The following is an 18278-nucleotide window of genomic DNA, read 5'->3' as shown; positions in this document are numbered from 1 at the left end:
AATTTCGATGAAATTTAGCAGTAAAAGTATTTTTCCGTAATGACATTTGAATTGTTGCTCACTCAGTAAACATAGAGTGGGTGTTATCAATCAGTAGAAATTGAATCCCATGGGAGACTGAAACCCTCCCGAAGTGGAGGGGGTAACCTGACCTTTTTTCTTTAGAATCACTGGTGGACTATTAGATAAATTGTTTATTAAGAAAAAAAAAAAAAAAAAGGCAAAGGAAGCCCACACAAGAAGCACGGCAAACTTCGAAAAAGTTTACCGGTGAAACTATATTACGAACATTTTTTATGACGCCAGAACTTCCAGTATGATTCTGTTCGTGATTCAATTAGTGATTCTAAAGAAAAAAGGTCAGGTTACACCCTCCCCCACTTTGGGAGGGTTTCAAGCTCCCGTGGGATTCAACTTCTACTCCAGACCGATAACACCACCATCTGTTTACCGAGCGAGCAACAATACAAATGCCGTTACGGAAAAGTACTTTTACCAGTAAATTTCATCGAACTTTCGCATGCTTCTCGTGCAGGCTTTCTTTACCTTAGCCGAGTATCCTTCAGAATTCCATTTATATCTAAACGATCCTGAATTCCACCCTTGATCATTTTCTCTATGATTTTCCATACTACTGAAGTTAGACTGACTGGCCGGTAATTTTGCACTTCACTCTTAGAACTGCCCTTATGTACTAAAAATACATTGGCACTTTTCCAATTCAACGGAATCACTCCTAAGTCCAGTGATGCTCTCATAATTAGCCTCAATGGTTCAATGCACTCACTTGCTGCCTCCCTTAAGATTATAGGATATTTGCAACCAACCCCAGGAGCCTTACCGGCTTGTAGGATCGAAAGTTTTTTCATTAAATAAACGTGAAATTTCAACATCATTAATTACATTTTTTTTCAACTTCGTTCCCATAATTTCTCATTGATGTAAAGGGTTTTCCTTCTGTAAATACCAATGCAAAGTAACTGTTGAGTTCCTCTGCAACTTCAGCTGCGGTATCTAATACTATCCCACATCCATTACATAAGGGTCCGATCTGGTTTGTCCTCTTTGCATTTATATATGTGAAGAATTCCTTATCCCCCTTCTTTGCTCTCTTTGCCAGCAATTTCTCATAATCTGCCTTTGCGAGCCTAACCTTTTCTGTGCCACTATTAGAGATCAATTTGTAGCTGTTATAGGCTTCAGTACTTTTTATTGCTCTGTAACTTTTCCATGCCATCTTTTTCTGTTCAATGCAGAAAAAGACGGCATGGAAAAGAAATAAACTGAAAGAAAAATTAAACAAATAATTAGACCGGATAGAGAAGTGATATGGGAAGTGTTTTTTTTTTTTTTTTTTTGTTGGCTGATGCATAGGCTTGCTTCCTTGCATCATTTTCCAGTACTAATACTAAATCATCAGAAAACTCTGACAGTTTCCTTTGAATTAATAATTAATTAAAAGTTAATAATTTGAATTCGTGAAAATCAGGAAGAGGGGACCCAACACTGATGCCTTAGAGAGTGAAGCCTTTCTAGGGCATCAGTTTACATAAATGGCATAACAAGCAAACCTCCAACTTCTCGGGCACATTTATGTAAACCTTCTGTCTCCCAGCTTTCAGCCAGCTGTGATCTAGAATAGGATCTTACCATGATTCTCTCATTAACATTCTTAACAGTTTGATACACTCATATGCAGCAGTAATCCCAAATGAATCCCAGTAATTACAACTGAATATACATCATCTTTCACTGGAACCCTGCCCTCTTTTAATTTCAGCAGCTTTTCTAACAAATGCTTGTCTGAAATTATTATATAACTTATTTTACAGCAGTCTGATACCTTAACATTTGCCATATTTTTTCAAACTAGCTTTTGACTGCAATTATAGATGAGAAATATCTGTTCAACTCATCTGCCATTTCTGCTGATCTTTTAATGGATTTTCCAATCCAGCCAATTTAAGGGATCTACCGAATATACTCTCTTCTTTCTTGTATAAGAAAAACTCTTTATTTCCATTCTCACTTCTTTACTAGTGCTTCATCAAAATAAGTTTTTGCCTGTCTTATGCCATCAGTCACTTTATTACATATTTCCTTATAATGCTCATACCAAATGGAATCACACAATTTTCTCACACTGTCCCACACTGGTTTATTTTGCTCCATCAAACTCATAACGTCACCTGTCATCCATTTTGGCATGTTACACTTATGGAATCTGTTGACTGCTATAAATACATTTGTCACTTCAAGGATAAAACAGCAAATATTTTACACAGCTTATTTGTAACTGACACATTACAGCAGTTTTCTAGTTAATCAGGCCCAAGAAATATCTCACTGCATTATAGTCACCTCTCTTGAAATTGAATATCTCTTTAATCAAACAGATATTCTAGCTGATGTAGGATTTACTTAAAGATGTAACTACATCAAAGATAGAGGGAAGGGTTTTTGCTTTCAAGAAAGGAGTCTACAGTGGTCTCTCACCATAAAATTCTATACAGTGGGACAGCTAAGTATGTTACTAACAACAAATTCGAAATGGGAAGCATTCAGGGAAATAATCATGGACACTACTAGGCTTTCATACCAACTTATACATTTATACTTTCAAGACAGGCTAATTGGATATCAGATTTAATATAACATAACACTATTTATATTTTTAATAATGGTTGGTGTATGATTGCAGTTATTATGAATATGAATATTCCCAACCCCAGAGGCCTATTTGAAGAAAAAAAAACGTTTCATTTGCGGCCCGATGTTCACTGGGACTTTTTTGCTTATTTTAGTTTGTACTTTTCACCTTTAAATTATTGACTATAATTTTTGAAACACCCTGTATAAATTGGGGCCACAGGAGTGTAATAATACACTCCTAGTCTACATACTGTACTTGTTTTTTATTGACTGGCATGGATTACTTAACTTCAAGCTGTACTATTTCAACCTCTCTGGAACTGAACTCTGTCTCTGGAGTGTGTGAAGATTCTACCTAAATTATTTTCCACTGTCCTATCTATGAAGCCTTCAGACAGCAACTGTTTTCCTGCACTAGACCTGTCCTGCCTGGTCAAGAGTAAACCAAACTTCCATGCCCTCTACAACTACATGACACGGTGTTTTCGCTTAGAAAAACTCTCTCTCAGCTACTGTAAACACCTAACCACTTCCTGAACTATCTCATCACACTTAATGGATTATTCATCTGCTTTTAAATTTTTTTTTTTTTTTTTTAATCAGTAGCTTTGTCAATTGCAATTATTTGTTCCTTATTTGCTGTAATTAATTGTACCTTTTTTGCTGGTTGTTAAGGCTTGCAGCCTTGACCATGGGATTTCTGGCACCCACTGGTACTGAACTCCCTACAGTAACTGCAGGATTCATGTCCATCCTTCGACTGTTAGAACAGTAGAAGTTGACCCACCTCCTTATGGTTTGGGATGGGTGTCGGAAGCAGCCTTCTGATGTCCACTGATTTTAGTGATGGTGAGGCCAATCAACACAGAAACATAACACAACATTACACAAAACGAAAAACATTCTACTCACATACTGGTCTCTCTCTTTTTTTTTATATAGCGAGTTCTTGTAACATTAGAGTTCACTGGCAGAGTTAATTTGTAGTTCCAGGTGCTGCCATACAACAGACACATACATATATAAATTGGGGGCTATGCAGCATTAGGGAAAGTTACTGCCGTAGCCTAGTGGTCAGGCACGTGGGTGCATAAGTACACGTGCCTTGAGTGACCGGGGTTCAAGCCCATGACTGCTGAATACGGTGCTGTTTGTTGTATTCAATCTATCTTGTGAACTCCTCTGACCGCTTGGTCATCCCGGAGTATAAACAGAAAATTTATTTATTTATTTATTACTATGGATAAAGGGATGGCTAAGTGGTAGTAGACAGGGTGATTATAAATGGCCACTGCTCTTCATGGGCGATTGTGATAAGTTGGTTTCCATAGGAGTCCACCATTATATTTTTTTATTTTTTAATATTTAATATTTTTAATATTTATCAATGATACTGATGTAGGTATTTCAAAGTTTGATCTCTATATTTTCTGGTAAAAAAGGTAAAGTGCAGCCATTATCAACCCACTGCAGGATGGAATCCTCCTCAACAATTCATGCTGAGGGAAATGGACCATAATCTGCCACGCTGGTCCAGTGCGGGTTGGCAGATCGACCGTATTCAGCAGTCAGGGGCTTGAACCCCGGTCTATTCAAAGAGCGTGTGCTACTGCACTCCCGCTCCTGACCACTCGGATACGGAGGCCTACACAGTAGTTAATTACATAATTCAGGTATGTCACTTCAAAAGGATCTAGAGAAACTACGAGATTCCCCTAGGGGATCACATCTGGTGAGTATGGGCTTGGCAAACCCAGACTCCTGAGCTGGATATCATCATTCTTCTCTTTCTTGCTCTCTTGGTGATTCCTTTCTGCTCTTCTCTCTCTCTCTCTCTCTCTCTCAAAGGGTAATGCAGGAAATTTTTTTTTTTTTTTTGTTTTGGCTGGTGCAGCATAAGCCTCAGGCTTCCTTCTCTTCTTATCTAACAGTCTGATCCCCAATATAATTTCCATTCTTCGTTGTGTAGTTCTCAGCTTCTCTTCCATTCTTTTGGTAAGTGCCCAAGTTTCACTTCTATAAGTCATGGTGGGGAGTATACATTGGTTCACTATTTTACGTTTCAGACAAACTGGGATATTGCTCCTCAGTATGTGACTATATTTCCTGAATGCTATCCATCCAAAATTTATTCTTCTCTTGACTTCCACCCATTTATCATTATTACAGCTAATAACTTGTCCCAGATAAGTATATGATTCCACCTTTTCAATTACTGCTCCTTCAATCATTATGTCCCTTTCTGTGGCATACTTGTCCATCATTACTTTTGTTTTAGCCATATTCATCTTTAGTCCAAAATCCTTACTAACTCTGCATAACTGATTAAGATTTTCCTCTAATTCTTTGGGATCGTGGCTTATGACCACAATGTCATCTGCAAATCGCAAATGGTTTAGGTACCCTCCATTCACGTTGACTCCTTTCTGCGACCAGTCTAATCTTCTGAAAGCTTCCTCAAGGGCAGCAGTAAACAGCTTTGGAGACATTGTGTCTCCTTGTCGAACTCCTTTCACAATTCTAAATTTGCTACTGTCTTTGTCTAGTCTAATAAAGGAGGTAGCATTCTCATATATTTTCTTCAAAATCATAATATGTGGGGTATCTACGTCTTGTCTTTCCAGTGCCCGAAACATTGCCTTATGCTGTATGGAGTCAAATGCCTTTTCATAATCCAGTTATATTAAAGGAGACGGCAAATGAAGTAAGCAAACCCTTAGCCATAATTATGAGAGCTTCCCAGGACTCAGGGGAGGTACCCATGGACTGAAGATGTGCAAATGTCACCCCAATCCACAAAGGAGGATCAAAGGGAGACACAGGTAATTACAGACCTGTTAGTTTAACTTCTGTTCCAGGGAAATAAATGGAGGCACTGGTTAAAGAAGCATTGCAGGACCATCTAGACGAGACTTCAGTTATAGCTCGGACACAGCAAGGGTTTGTTAAGGGGAAGTCTTGTCTAACTAATTTGATTGGATACTATGATGTAGTCACAAAGGAACTGGATGCAAAGAATAACTTTGATATCATATATTTGGATCTTAGAAAGGCTTTTGATACTGTTGCACATGGAAGACTGCTGCAGAAATTCTAGCAGTGTGGCATTGGACGCTAATTGCTGCTATGGATAAAGGGATGGTTGAGGGGGAGAAGACAGTGGTAATCAATGGACACTGCTCTCCGTGGACTAATGTTATTAGTGGAGTCCCACAGGGTTCAGTGTTGGGTCCATTGCTATTTTCTATATTTATAAATGATACTGATGATGATATATCAGGCTTAATGTCCAAGTTTGCAGATGATACGAAGGTTGGCAGGGTTGTTAATGACAGTACACTGCTGCAACAGGATCTAGAAAAGTTGAGCAGATGGGCTGAGAGGTGGCAAATGAAGTTTAACATTGACAAATGTAAAGTACTACATATGAGAAGCAGTAATCCCAGAGTAACGTATCAACTCTGTGGTACCACACTGACAGTGGTAGAGAATGAAAAGGACCTGGGGATAATTGTGCAGGCAGATATGAAGTTTTCTGAGCAGTGCAGACGGTCTGCAAGAGTAGCTCATGGTGTCTTGTCAATGATATACAGGAATTTTTCTAGCAGGGATAAGGAGGTGATTATCCCCTTGTATAAGGCAATGGTCAGGCCACACCTTGAGTACTGTATACAGGTATGGAGGCCTCATTTTAAGAAGGATGTAGAGCTGTTGGAATGAGTACAGAGGGCAACAAGATTAGTGAATGGAATAAAGGGTTGCTCTTACAAAGAAAGGCTTAAGTTTTGCAAATCACATGTCTGGGAGTTGTCGAATAGATGTGTGGAAGTTTGTCTTTAGCGAGCAACTCCTAGCATTGTACACCAATGCTAGGAGTCTGTAAATAAATTTGATGAAATTGAGGTATTGCTCAAAACATCAAAGGCAGATATTGTTGGGATATTAGAGATGTGGTGTCACACAGATATAAGGAATGCAGAACTGGAATTTGGGGAGTACAATGTGAACAGACCACTGGGGAACACCATTAACAACATTAGTCCAATTAGAGCAGTGTCCATTGATTACCACTTTCTGTCTTCTCCCACTCAACCATCCCTTTATCAATAGCAGCAACTTGCCCTTAATGCCATAACTTATATCTACCACAGGCATGTGTCTCCTGATAATTTATATGCATCTTATGCATTTTTGTTCTCTGCCAGTAGTCTCATCATTAGAAAATGCATCTCATGCATTCTTGTTCTCTGCCAGTAGTCTCATTAGTTCATCTGACATCCCTTTAGACCTAAACCATGAAGAGTATTTCTTAGCTGATATGAAAAGCCTAGCTTCCAAGCTTGAATGTTTCCTCTTTAGAATTTGCTATTGGCATCATCAGTTGATCCCACTGAATAGAATTTAAAAACTGTCTGAGACCACTGTAGTCACCTTTATGAAACCAAAAACTCTTGCCTTTACCCCTGATGGTAGTTACATCTTTGAGTAAATCAAACATCAGTACATGTTGATCACTGCCACCTAGTCGTTCCTTTATCTGCAGATTCTTAGTGTATGAATAATCACTGCTGATAACACTAGCCAACGCAATTTTTAACTCCAAGAACTTAAATGCTGTTTTTAACCAATTTTTATGCATAGATTTCGAAAATCATCATTATAGTTAGCATTAGGCATTAATTGAGGCATATGATGCAAGAAAGTAAGCTTCAGCCCTAAACAAAGCCACATACAGCATCAGCCAAAAAAAAAAAAAAACACTTCCCATTTCACCTGTCCAGTCACTCCAAATGTTTGTCTAGTTCAGCCTTAAATTTATTTAAGCTATCAACTTCCATAACAGATGAAAGTCTGTTCCAGCAATAAACTATCCACTTGCTAAAGGCAAACTTCCACACATCTATTCTACAACTACCTTTCCTCAATTTGAATCTATGCCCCCTCAGGTTCATAATCTGAGTGTGCAGAAGAATCCCATCAGCAATGAGCCTGCTCAAACCATTCAAGGCCTTATACACCTCAATCAGATCACCTCACAGGTGCCTAGTCTCCAGATGCTGCAAATTGCAGAATTTAAGCCTTTCTTGGTAAGAGCACCCCTTTGTTCCTCTCACCAGTCTTCTTGCAATTCTTTGTACTCATTCGAGCAACGCTACATCCCTCCAAAAATGAGACCTCCAGACCTGTACGCAGTACTCAAGGTATAGCCTGAGTATTGCTTTTTACAAGGGGATAATCAACTCCTCTCTGCTAGCAAAATTCCTACATATCATTGACAAGACTCCATGACCTGCTTTTGCTGCCCGTCTGCACTGCTCAGAGAACTTTGCATTTGACTGCACCAATCACCCCAGTGTCTTTTTCATTCTCCACTTCCTTGAGTGTACCACGTAGTTGGTACGTTTCTCTTGGGTTACTTCTACCTATGTGTAGTATTTTGCATTTGTCAATGTCAAACTTCAGTTGCCACTTTTCAGTCCGTCTGCTTTAACTTTCCTAGATCATGTTGCAGTAGCATACTGTCTTTACTGTCATTAACAACCCTGCCAACCTAGGTATCATCTGCAAACTTGGACATTAAGCCTGATATACCTTCATCGATATCATTGATAAATACACAAAACAACAATGGCTCGGCAATGAACCCTGGGGAACTCCACTAATAACATTAGTCCACGAAGACCGGTGTCCATTTATTACCACTCTCTGTCTTCTCCCATTCGACCATCCCTTCATCCATTGTAGCAGCTTGCCCTTAATGCCATACCACTCCAATTTGTATAGCAGTCTTCCATGTGCAGCGGTATCAAAAGCTTTCCTGAAATCCAAGCATATGATAGCAAAATTATTTTTTGCATCCAGTTCCTTTGTGACCACATCATAGTATCCAATCAAATTGGTCAGACAAAACCTCCCCTCGACAAGCCCATCTATGAAACTGCATTGCTTTTTTAACCAGTGATTCCATTATTTTGCTCGGAACAGAAGTTAAACTAACAGGTCAATAATTATTTGTATCGCCCTTTGAACCTCCTTTGTGAATTGGGGATACATTTGCACATATCCAATCCATGGGGACCTCCCCTGAATCTAAGGATGCTTTCATAATTATGGCTAAGGGTTTGCTTACTACCCTCGCTGCCTCCTTCAATATAACTAGATAGATTCCATATGCCTCAGGTGCCTTTTTTATGTTTAACTACCACAACAATTTCTCCTCCACTTTGCTCTCCGTTATTACAAAATCATTTAGCTCCCAGTTAGAGTTTAGTAAACTTCTGTCCTTTTCCTTACAGAATTCCTTGTGTGAAGGTAGATGCAAAATACTCATTCAGTTTGTCGGCTATCTGAGCAGAATCATTGACAGTCTAACCATCAATATCAAGTGGACCAATCTGATTCATCCCTTTCCTTTTAGAGTTTACATAAGTAAAGAAGTCTTTGTTGTTTTTCTTTGCATCCTTTGCCAAGGATTTCTTGTAATCACCCTTTGCTTGCCTAACCTCCTTTGTGACTTGATTACAGACAAGCTTATATTTACCATAGGCTTCTGTGTCACCTGATAATTTATATGCATACTGTGCATTTTTCTTATCTGCTAACAGCCTCATTAGTTCATCCGACATCCATTTAGGTCTAAATCTTGAACAATATTTCTGAGTTGGTATGAAAAGCCTAGTAGCTTCTAAGATTAATTCCTTGAAGGCTTTCTATTTAGAATTCACTGTTTTTAATCTCAGCAGTTGATCCCACTGTATAGAATTTAAAACCTGTCTGAGACCACTGTAGTCATCTTTACAAAAGCAGAAACCCTTCCCTTTAGCCTTGATGGTAGTTACAACTTTAAGTAAATCCTACATCAGTGCACTGTGATTGCTGTCACCTAGTGGTTCCTTTATCTGCAAATTCTTAATGTACAACTAATCACTGCTGATAATCGGATCAAGAGTATTAGTCGCTCTAGTTGCCCCTCGAACATGTTGCTGTAGAAAACAGTGCTCCAATAAATCCACAAGTCTTGTTAGTGTGCGATTGACCAATCCAAAGTTCCAGTCAATATCTGGAAAGTTAAAATCTCTCCTTACAAGACATTCTGACTACTCTATTTCTCTGCACACAATTTTTCATTGAGCTCATCAGAATCATTAGGTCTATATCACACTCCTACTCTCATTTTCCCTTTCCCAGTGTCACACCAAACTGACTCAACATTGCACTATCCACCAATATCAACTGGATGCACTTCCTTAGATTTTATATGCTTAACTAACAGCATAACCCCGCTCCCTTCCTACCTTGTCTTTCCTTTCTGTATGCATTGTACTCCCTAATTTCCAATTCTGCACAGCTTGTATCTGTGTGACACTATGTCTCTGATATCCCAACAATATCTGCTTTTGATGTCTCGACCAGCACTTCAAATTCATTAAATTTATTTACTATACTACGAGCATTAGTGTATATGCAAGTATACATGCACCTGTTCTTACTCTTAATTATGCTAACACAGCCCATGTATTTACTTGTTCCATGATGACTCCCAGCAGTTCTTGAAATCCCCAGCAACTTGCTCTCTAGGCTGCTGCTCATTCCAATAGAAGCAGTGCAAGAATCACTTTCACTTCTGCCCGTGGCTCGTTTCGCATCATATCACAGCTAGTAGATAGAGGGAGTTACATTTTACCAAAATATGACAATTTTGCATAATCTAGCCAGTAATGTATGGCATACTGATTTATTTTAACAGATATAAGCTAATTCTCTTAATTTTAGCAATCAATTCTGACCTTGGATTTTCTTTTTTAACATAATCAGATATTCTACCTATGGTTCATAGGTCAAATTCCAATGCAACAATTTACAATTTAAAGACAGCACACTTAGCATTTTTGGTAAGGATTTTTGTAGGCTGTTCCAAAGTTTTCCAAGTAGGTTCTAGGTTACAGCAGGAAAATATACTCACAGCAGGAACAAAGATTTCAGTGTTTCGAAAAAGACAAGAAAAGTTTTCAAAATATTTTGCTATAGAGGACAGTATGTGTTTTTGAAAAGACATTATTGGACTTCTGAAAGAACTAAGTATCGTACATAAGTCAGATGAATGGTGTTAGCATGAGCATTAGTAGAGGCATGCGATGTAAGAAAGCAAGCTTATGAAGCATCAGCCAAAAAAAAATAAAAATAAAAAAACCCTTCCATTTCACCCCTTCATTCATTCCAAATGCCTGTCCAACTCAGCCTTAAATTTATTTAGGTTATCAGCGTCCACAACAAAAGATGGAAGTCTATTCCGGTGCCTCCGTAGCCAGGTGGGCATGAGCAGCAGTGCGTAGCACACACTTCTTGATTAGACTGGGGTTCGAGTCCTTGACCACCAAATACACAGGATGCGGAAAGGTCAGGGAATGACCACCGCATATCCCAGAGCAATATGGCCTTAGTTGCTAATGCTCCTAAAAACCAAATAACAAACAACAACAAGTCTGTTCCACCAATCGTCAATGATATATAGGAATTTTGCTAGCAGGGACGGGGAGGTGATTATCCCATTATACAAGGCAATGGTCAGGCCACACCTAGAGTACTGTGTACAGGTCTGGAGGCCTCATTTTAGGAAGGACGTAGAGTTGCTAGAACAAGTACAAAGAAGGGCAACAAGATTGGTGAGGGGAACATAGGGGTGCTCTTACCAAGGCTTAAGTTCTGCAAATTGCAGTGCCTGGAAAGTAGGCACCTGCAAGGTGATCTGATTGAGGTGTATAAGGCCTTGAATGGGTTGGTTGGCTAAAGGCAAATTTCCGCAAATCTATTCTACAACCGTCTTTCCTCAATTTGAATTTGTGCCCTCAGGTTTTTAATCTAAGCAAAAGGAAGAATCTCATCAGCATTCAGCTTGCTCAATCCATTATACACCCCAATCAGATCACCTCGCAGGTGCCTACTCTCCAGGTGCTGCAATTTGCAGAACTTAAGCCTTTCTTGGTAAGAGCACCCCTTTGTTCCCCTCACCAATCTTGTTGCCCTTCTTTCTACTTGTTCTAGCAACTCTACATCCTTCCTAAAATGAGGCCTCCAGACCTGTACACAGTACTCTAGGTGTGGCCTGACCACTGCCTTGTATAATGAGATAATCACCTCCCTGTCCCTGCTAGCAAAATTCCTATATATCATTGACAAGACTTCATGAGCTGCCATGGCAGCCCATCTTCACTGCACAGCAAACTTCATATTCGACTGTACAATTACCCCCAGGTCTTTTTCACTTTCCACTTCCCTGAGTGTAGTACCACACACACTTGGTACGTTTCTCTTCACTTATTGCTGCCCATATGCAGTACTTTGCATTTGTCTATGTTAAACTTCAGTTGCCACTTCTCAGCCCATTCTCCCAACTTATCTAGATCCAGTTGGAGTAGCATACTGTCTTCACTGTCGTTAACAACTCTGCCAACCTTTGTATCATCTGCAAACTTGGACATTAAACCTGATATACCTTCATCAATATCACTGATAAATATAAAAAAAATAATGGGCCCAACACCGAACCCTGGGGAACTCCACTAATAACATTTGTCCACGAAGAGCAATGTCCATTGATTACAGCTCTCTGTCGTATCCCTTTATTCATTGTAGCAACTTACCCTTAATGCCATACCTCTCCAATTTGTAAAGCAGTCTTCCATGTGCAACAGGATCAAAAGCCTTTCTAAGATCCAAATATATGATATCAAAATTATTTTTGGCATTCAGTTCCTTTATGACTACATCATAGTATCTAATCAAATTGGTCAGACAAGACTTCCCTTTAACAAACCCAGGCTGTGTCTTAACTATTACTGCAGTCTTGTCTAGATGATCCTGCAATGTTTCTTTAACCAGTGATTCCATTATTTTCCCCAGAACACAAGTTAAACTAACAGGTCTACAGTTACTTGTGTCACCTTTTTGAACTGCCTTTGTGAATTGGTGATTCATTTGCACACCTCCAGTCCATGGGGACCTCCCCTGAGTCCAACGAAGCTCTCATAATTATCGCTAAGGGTTTGCTTACTTCGTTTGCTGCCTCCTTAGTATAACTGGATAGATCCCATCCACCCCAGATGTCTTTTTTATGTTTAACCACAACAACTTCTCCTCCACTTTGCTCTCGGTTATCACAAGATCACTTAGCTCCCTGTTAGAGTTTGATAAACTTCTGGCACTCCCCTCATTGAATGACTCCTCATGTGTGAATGTAGATGCAAAATACTCATTCAGTTTATCAGCTACCTAAGCATGATCATCAACAGTCAACCCATCTAGGTTAAGTGGTCCAATCTGATTCATCCCATTCCTTCTACAGTTTACATAAGTAAAGAACTCTTTGCTGTTTTTCTTTGCATCCTTTGCCAAAGATTTCTTGTAATCTGACTTCGCCTGCCTAACCTCCTTTGTGATATGATTACAGACTAATTTATATCTACCGTAGGCTTCTGTGTCACTTGATACTTTATATGCATCCCATACATTTTTCTTCCCTGCCACAAGCCTCATTAGTTCTTCTGATAACCATTTAGGCCTAAACCTTGAACAGTATTTCTTAGTTGGAATAAAAAGCCTAGTAGCCTCCAAAATTAAGTCACTGAAGCCGTCTCATTTAGAATTCAACGTTGGTGACGTCATCAGTTGATCCAACTGTGCAGAATTTAAAAACTGTCTGAAACCGCTATAGTCTTTCCCTTTAGCCTTGATGGTAGTCACATCTTTAAGTAATTCCCACATCACTACACTGTGATTACTGTCACCCAGTGGTTCCTTTATCTGCAATTTCTTAATGCATGAATAATCGCTGCTGATAATCAGATCAAGAGTATTGCTCCCTCTGGTTGCCTCTCGAACATGTTGCTGTAGAAAACAGTCATCCAATAAATCCACAGTCTTGCTAGTGTGCAAGTGACCAACCCACAAGTTCCAGTCAATGTCTGGGAATTTAAAATTCGCATTATAAGAATAAGACTATCTGATTTTTTTGCCCACTCTATTTCTCTGTACAGTTGTCCGTTATACTCATCAGAGTCATTAGGCCTATAATAGACACCCCTACTCTCAATTTTGCTTCCCCAGTGCTCATGTCAAACTGACTCAACAGCGCACTGCCTACCCATGTCAACTAGACGGACTTCCTTAGATTTTGTTTCTTAACTAGCAGCATGACCCCTACTCCCTTTCTATCCTGTCCATCTTTCTGTACACATTGTACTCCTCAAATTCCAATTCTGCATTCCTTATATCTGTGTTATATCACATCTCTAATATCCCAACATATACTGAGCGATTCCAGTAATAGTAGTGTAGAACAGCAGATTGCTAAAGAAGAAGGTGGCTTAGAAAGTGCTGGACAGCTTCAAGTTTATTAGAATAAAGGGCCGACATAGCTAAGTGGTTAAGTACAAGAGGGGAGTAATGCACACACACTTGAGTGGACCAAGCCTGCATTACTGCTAAATAAAGTTAATGATTGTATTAATTGACGAAATAATTAACTGTACACTGCTCTGATCTAGTGGTTGTCCCAGAGTATAAACAAGAACATTTTTTAACCTTCTGGCTTCCTTTTGGCTGTGAAAGGCTCATATAACAATACTGTTCAATTTCTCTTGTTGTACAGTAAAGAGTATTTATCTTTCTATAACAATTCCAAAAGACAGAGGCTCAGTAGCATAGCTACTCTTTTTCAGGCCCAGAGGCAAAGAACATTTTCGGGTCCCTACTTAATTAATGAAAATTGCAAAAACAGGAGACAGTCAAAGATGCCGGGCCCCTAAAAGGCCCTGTCCCGGAGGAAATTGCCTTGCCTGCCTACATGGTAGCTACACCACTGCAGAGGCTGATAACTAGTAGAACAGTTTCTTCTTATAGAAGGTCAGCAAATCTATAATCTTTAAAGCAGAAAGTATTCCTTTCAATAAATCCAATAATTTTAACTGCTTAGTATTAGTAGTGGAAAATGATAAGAGAAAGCAAACTTAAACAGCATCAGCCAAAAAAATAAAAATATAAATACAAAAACTCCCCGAATTAAATAATACTCGACAAATGCAAATTCGACTTTAAGAAAATTTTTGCCAGCTGGTGCAAACTGAAAAAAAAATATAAACATATTTTGCATCTGTAGGAATAAATGAAGGTATTCTCAAAATATCGTAATGTGAACCCAATAACATAGTTTTTTTTTTTAAATTCGTTCCACGTCCTTGGAAGTTGAAAATTTTGCTATATTACTAAGCTTTTTATTTCTCTAAAAGGTCATATTTATAATGGAAATTGCACTACACTTTCATCATTATCATATGTTCCCGTTATAAGAGTCAATTTAAACACCTTTGTGATATTTTTCTAAAAAACGTTTCTGGAGGTCATGACCAAAAAACAATTTGCACTTTCTAGTCTATTGGGCTTTTCTGTTAGCACAATCTATTATAAATGGGTAGTTGTTGTTATTTGGTTTTTTGAAGCATTAGCAACTAAGGCCATATTGCTCCGGGGATATGCGGTGGTCATTCCCTGACCTTTCCGCATCCTCCGTATTTGGTGGTCACGGGCTCAAACCCCAGTCTAATCAAGAAGCGTGTGTTACGCACTGCTGCTCTGGACCACCTGGCTACGGAGGTGCCATAAATGGGTAGTAAACTCGATCTTATTGCATTTGCGATAATACCGATAACTGGAATTCTGTGGGTTTTTCCATTGCGGTATTATGGTGAAATGAGTTCCCCTTCACTGAAATCTTCAATCATATAAAACACAAATATTGCGTATTACAATGATGAAGGGAAAGGGACCAGCGGAAAGTGCAAGTGCTGACAGTGCTAAGAAAAGAAACAAGATTCATTTAGAAATGGAGATGATTAATTAAGAAGTACGAAACAGGACAAAGTTTGTCATCTATTGCATGGAATTAGGTCTCGCTGCTTCAACAGTGAATACTATTTTAAGGCACAGGTGCACGTATAAAAGAACATGTCAAAGCATCAATGCACTTAAGATCAACAGTGATCACAAAACAGTGTTCAGGTGCTATATCGAAGATGGAACAGCTATTACTATTATGGATGGAAAATCATATTCAGAATCAAGTGACCTTAAGTCCAATAGCCATTCAAGCAAAAGCAAGAAGTATATTTATGAAGATATTAAGGATTAGTATGGTGAACCACAAGCCAAGTTCGTGGCAAGCAATGGGTGGTTTAATAGGTTCAAGCATCGCGCTGGTTTCCAAAACATTAAAGTATATGGTGAAGTCACCGGTGCTGATTCTGCAGCTGCAGAGAAATTTTGTGATGTATTGAAAAAATTATTGATGAAGGCATCTATTTGATGCAGCAAAATTTTAATGCTGACGAGACTGCTCTGTTCATGTTCAACAGTTATTTTATGTTGGTCATTCCATCTTCTTTATACTTCTATAGTTCAAGCAAGCTGTGCTCTTCACTCTGTACTGCTTGGTTTTAGAGTATTTCACAGGATCTAATGCCAATGAATTAAAAAGGATGACCAGTGACTGCACTGTTCGGAAAGAAGTTCTTCAGACAGGAAGGTTTGGACAGTACAGAATGTAATGTTAAGTAGGGATTGCCATTACTGCATCCAGCACCTGGAGTTGAGATAAGTCCATGAAGAGTGGGGGACATCAATCACACTGGTTAGCATCTGAGACAGAAGAAGGATATTCCTGGATGCTATGTGAACTCTCCAAGCAGTGATATTTAGGTTGGTATTAAAAAACAGCCCTAGAGATTATAAATGCATTGCCCATGACCCTACTCATCCATCAGATTACCCATTACTTCACTGCCAGGAATTTGTTTACATATGACTTCAGAGCAGAAGACCAGATTGGCGATGCATATAGTGCAATTGGTTGTAGGCACCGCTGGACATATCTTCTGGCTACATCGACATTCAGTAACCCTGTCAGTTCTTGTCGAATTGTCCACATTGCTGAGCAAGTTTTTGATTTCATGGTCGAAAAATGGTTCTGAAAAGTGAGGCCCTCATCCCAAGTCAAGCCAAGGTCGGTGTGAGACTTCGATAATTTTTGTGCAAGGCACAAAAAAAGTCTAATTACGTAAATGGGTGAGGAGTTGCATGTAGCATATAGGTGATTCAGAATTCTTCTGTAAAACATCAAGAGCATTAGTAAGAAAGAAATTCTTGTGAACAAAAAGGTTTTGTTATCATCCTATGAAGAAATTAGACTCAATAGCCTTCTTATTTGAATGACAGTCATTCTTCTTTGTCTTTCTGATTTATAATTGATAATGGCTTTAGTAGCTGGTTATCCAATAACATTTGTTCTACAAACTGCATCCAACAAATTCAGTAATTTTTTTTGTGTGTGTGTAATATAAAATTTAAATGGCATATTACACAGGTTATCATAGATCCAATAATTCAACTAAAAGACACTCTCTATGTAAAATTTTAAGAACCTATTCTTAACAGAATCTAAATAATGTGTGTCACGTGAATTTTCATTTCCTCTGCTTCTTCAGCAATTAATTATCTTGCTGGGCACTCTTGGATTAGAGTGTGACCCAGTTTTAAAAGTACTCCTCATGGTATTTTGCAAACACTGACACATGGACTGTTTTTACAGAATGAACATACACAAGTAACTCACAGGAGCCCACTTACCTATACTATACTATCTATACGTAAACACATATTGTCAGTGGCAACATGATACCATTATGATGAATTTAAACTTATCTCAACTGCCAATTGCAAGATGGGAAAACAATAGTTTACACTTAGTAAAAGACAACAAACTAGCCTGTTATTCTTTACATGTGTTTTATATGTGATGATGCAATAACAAAATAACAATCACTGAAGAAATAGAGGAGAAAAAATCCACTATACTTGTGATCTTTTGATTCAATTAAAAATAAACAGATTTTTAAAACTTCACACATGTGAAGTGCTTTTTAGCTCAGGTTTTGAATTAATGTTGTCTTATAATAGTTATTTTTGGTTTATTTTTGTAAATGATTCCTTTGTACGTGTTTTATCTTACAACAGTTACAGCAATATCCATATAATTAATATAAACAATTAAATTTACTGACTTATTTTCTTATTTTGTACAAAACTATTTCACTATCAGCAGGCCTTCCTTCTTAAATGTACTTTTATTTAATGCTCTTACACTAAACTGTTAGAAAGTAATTAATTTAGAATTTAACTCTTTTCGGACTGTAAATCCCTTTCCCAACTATCCCTTCCAGCTGCAACTACATCATACCTATTGAGAAATAACTGGCAGGTTGGGAAATGGTATGTATCAATAATGAGGCCACACAGAAGATTACATATGGTATGAAATGATGAATGATCAGTGAACTATGATTAAAATTTCACTTCCTCTATAAAATATGGTGGTTACAAAAAAATAAAAAAGTAGTACATAAGCAAATAAAATACTCAAAGTGCCAAATGTTGAATTTTCAGTTTTTCTTTTCTCCTGAAATACTATTATGAACAGTCTCGTGAAAATGTTGATGTACATGTATAGTGATACAATCTTCATGTATATTAATATTAAACAAATATTAAACCACACTGGTCTTCCAATTTGTTATTCT

General features: G+C 38.3%; 1 protein-coding gene across 1 annotated transcript in view; it reads right to left on the bottom strand.

The window, feature by feature from the left end:
* The window catches only part of LOC150087607 (GPI-anchor transamidase-like), an 85769-nt gene that overhangs the window by 66787 nt on the left and 704 nt on the right, over positions 1–18278 (bottom strand). The gene's annotated exons all lie outside the window — the stretch shown is intronic.

Source organism: Mastigoproctus giganteus, chromosome 3, assembly GCF_048544385.1.
Source record: "Mastigoproctus giganteus isolate SK-2022 chromosome 3, ASM4854438v1, whole genome shotgun sequence".
NCBI classification, from domain to species: Eukaryota; Metazoa; Arthropoda; class Arachnida; order Uropygi; family Thelyphonidae; genus Mastigoproctus; species Mastigoproctus giganteus.
The sequence above is the reverse complement of the archived record's forward strand: the minus strand, read 5'-3'. Positions and strand labels throughout refer to the sequence as shown.